The sequence below is a fragment of the Uloborus diversus genome, unplaced genomic scaffold, assembly GCF_026930045.1.
Source record: "Uloborus diversus isolate 005 unplaced genomic scaffold, Udiv.v.3.1 scaffold_428, whole genome shotgun sequence".
Classification (NCBI taxonomy): Eukaryota; Metazoa; Arthropoda; class Arachnida; order Araneae; family Uloboridae; genus Uloborus; species Uloborus diversus.
The window spans coordinates 123,815-126,881 of record NW_026558602.1 but is presented as its reverse complement, the minus strand read 5'-3'; the positions used below and the strand labels follow the sequence as shown (position 1 = coordinate 126,881).

At 41.3% G+C, this 3,067-nt stretch overlaps 1 non-coding gene across 1 annotated transcript; it reads right to left on the bottom strand.

The window, feature by feature from the left end:
- Window positions 1-2,077: 2,077 nt before the first annotated feature.
- Trnag-ucc (transfer RNA glycine (anticodon UCC)) lies at window positions 2,078-2,150 on the bottom strand. The gene has a single exon. It is a non-coding gene; the product is annotated as a tRNA-Gly (tRNA).
- Between the last annotated feature and the right edge of the window lie 917 nt (window positions 2,151-3,067).

Here is a 3,067-nt window from a genome sequence, read left to right as displayed (position 1 = left end):
CCCTACGCAAATAATCCATGTTCGCAAAAGGAAGGAATTTAAAAAGAAAAAAAATAATTTTCAGTTTCGAGGAATCAAAAACACATCGACGATTTTCGTTCCGACTGGGACTCGAACCCAGGTCCACTGGCTCGGAAGCCGAGCGCTCTAGCCATTGGGCTATCGGAGCTCTGTCGGTCGGAGTCTTAAGCATAATAAAAACAAAAAATGCACCTCGGTTATAACTGATTTAAGCACTTCGAAGTCTACGGGTAGAATAATTAAACTGACATAGAATTTCCTTCCCTACGCAAATAATCCATGTTCGCAAAAGGAAGGAATTTAAAAAGAAAAAAAATAATTTTCAGTTTCGAGGAATCAAAAACACATCGACGATTTTCGTTCCGACTGGGACTCGAACCCAAGTCCACTGGCTCGGAAGCCGAGCGCTCTAGCCATTGGGCTATCGGAGCTCTGTCGGTCGGAGTCTTAAGCATAATAAAAACAAAAAATGCACCTCGGTTATAACTGATTTAAGCACTTCGAAGTCTACGGGTAGAATAATTAAACTGACATAGAATTTCCTTCCCTACGCAAATAATCCATGTTCGCAAAAGGAAGGAATTTAAAAAGAAAAAAAATAATTTTCAGTTTCGAGGAATCAAAAACACATCGACGATTTTCGTTCCGACTGGGACTCGAACCCAAGTCCACTGGCTCGGAAGCCGAGCGCTCTAGCCATTGGGCTATCGGAGCTCTGTCGGTCGGAGTCTTAAGCATAATAAAAACAAAAAATGCACCTCGGTTATAACTGATTTAAGCACTTCGAAGTCTACGGGTAGAATAATTAAACTGACATAGAATTTCCTTCCCTACGCAAATAATCCATGTTCGCAAAAGGAAGGAATTTAAAAAGAAAAAAAATAATTTTCAGTTTCGAGGAATCAAAAACACATCGACGATTTTCGTTCCGACTGGGACTCGAACCCAAGTCCACTGGCTCGGAAGCCGAGCGCTCTAGCCATTGGGCTATCGGAGCTCTGTCGGTCGGAGTCTTAAGCATAATAAAAACAAAAAATGCACCTCGGTTATAACTGATTTAAGCACTTCGAAGTCTACGGGTAGAATAATTAAACTGACATAGAATTTCCTTCCCTACGCAAATAATCCATGTTCGCAAAAGGAAGGAATTTAAAAAGAAAAAAAATAATTTTCAGTTTCGAGGAATCAAAAACACATCGACGATTTTCGTTCCGACTGGGACTCGAACCCAAGTCCACTGGCTCGGAAGCCGAGCGCTCTAGCCATTGGGCTATCGGAGCTCTGTCGGTCGGAGTCTTAAGCATAATAAAAACAAAAAATGCACCTCGGTTATAACTGATTTAAGCACTTCGAAGTCTACGGGTAGAATAATTAAACTGACATAGAATTTCCTTCCCTACGCAAATAATCCATGTTCGCAAAAGGAAGGAATTTAAAAAGAAAAAAAATAATTTTCAGTTTCGAGGAATCAAAAACACATCGACGATTTTCGTTCCGACTGGGACTCGAACCCAAGTCCACTGGCTCGGAAGCCGAGCGCTCTAGCCATTGGGCTATCGGAGCTCTGTCGGTCGGAGTCTTAAGCATAATAAAAACAAAAAATGCACCTCGGTTATAACTGATTTAAGCACTTCGAAGTCTACGGGTAGAATAATTAAACTGACATAGAATTTCCTTCCCTACGCAAATAATCCATGTTCGCAAAAGGAAGGAATTTAAAAAGAAAAAAAATAATTTTCAGTTTCGAGGAATCAAAAACACATCGACGATTTTCGTTCCGACTGGGACTCGAACCCAAGTCCACTGGCTCGGAAGCCGAGCGCTCTAGCCATTGGGCTATCGGAGCTCTGTCGGTCGGAGTCTTAAGCATAATAAAAACAAAAAATGCACCTCGGTTATAACTGATTTAAGCACTTCGAAGTCTACGGGTAGAATAATTAAACTGACATAGAATTTCCTTCCCTACGCAAATAATCCATGTTCGCAAAAGGAAGGAATTTAAAAAGAAAAAAAATAATTTTCAGTTTCGAGGAATCAAAAACACATCGACGATTTTCGTTCCGACTGGGACTCGAACCCAGGCCCACTGGCTCGGAAAGCGAGCGCTCTAGCCATTGGGCTATCGGAGCTCTGTCGGTCGGAGTCTTAAGCATAAAAAAAACAAAAAATGCACCTCGGTTATAACTGATTTAAGCACTTCGAAGTCTACGGGTAGAATAATTAAACTGACATAGAATTTCCTTCCCTACGCAAATAATCCATGTTCGCAAAAGGAAGGAATTTAAAAAGAAAAAAAAAAATTTTCAGTTTCGAGGAATCAAAAACACATCGACGATTTTCGTTCCGACTGGGACTCGAACCCAGGTCCACTGGCTCGGAAGCCGAGCGCTCTAGCCATTGGGCTATCGGAGCTCTGTCGGTCGGAGTCTTAAGCATAATAAAAACAAAAAATGCACCTCGGTTATAACTGATTTAAGCACTTCGAAGTCTACGGGTAGAATAATTAAACTGACATAGAATTTCCTTCCCTACGCAAATAATCCATGTTCGCAAAAGGAAGGAATTTAAAAAGAAAAAAAATAATTTTCAGTTTCGAGGAATCAAAAACACATCGACGATTTTCGTTCCGACTGGGACTCGAACCCAGGTCCACTGGCTCGGAAGCCGAGCGCTCTAGCCATTGGGCTATCGGAGCTCTGTCGGTCGGAGTCTTAAGCATAATAAAAACAAAAAATGCACCTCGGTTATAACTGATTTAAGCACTTCGAAGTCTACGGGTAGAATAATTAAACTGACATAGAATTTCCTTCCCTACGCAAATAATCCATGTTCGCAAAAGGAAGGAATTTAAAAAGAAAAAAAATAATTTTCAGTTTCGAGGAATCAAAAACACATCGACGATTTTCGTTCCGACTGGGACTCGAACCCAGGTCCACTGGCTCGGAAGCCGAGCGCTCTAGCCATTGGGCTATCGGAGCTCTGTCGGTCGGAGTCTTAAGCATAATAAAAACAAAAAATGCACCTCGGTTATAACTGATTTAAGCAC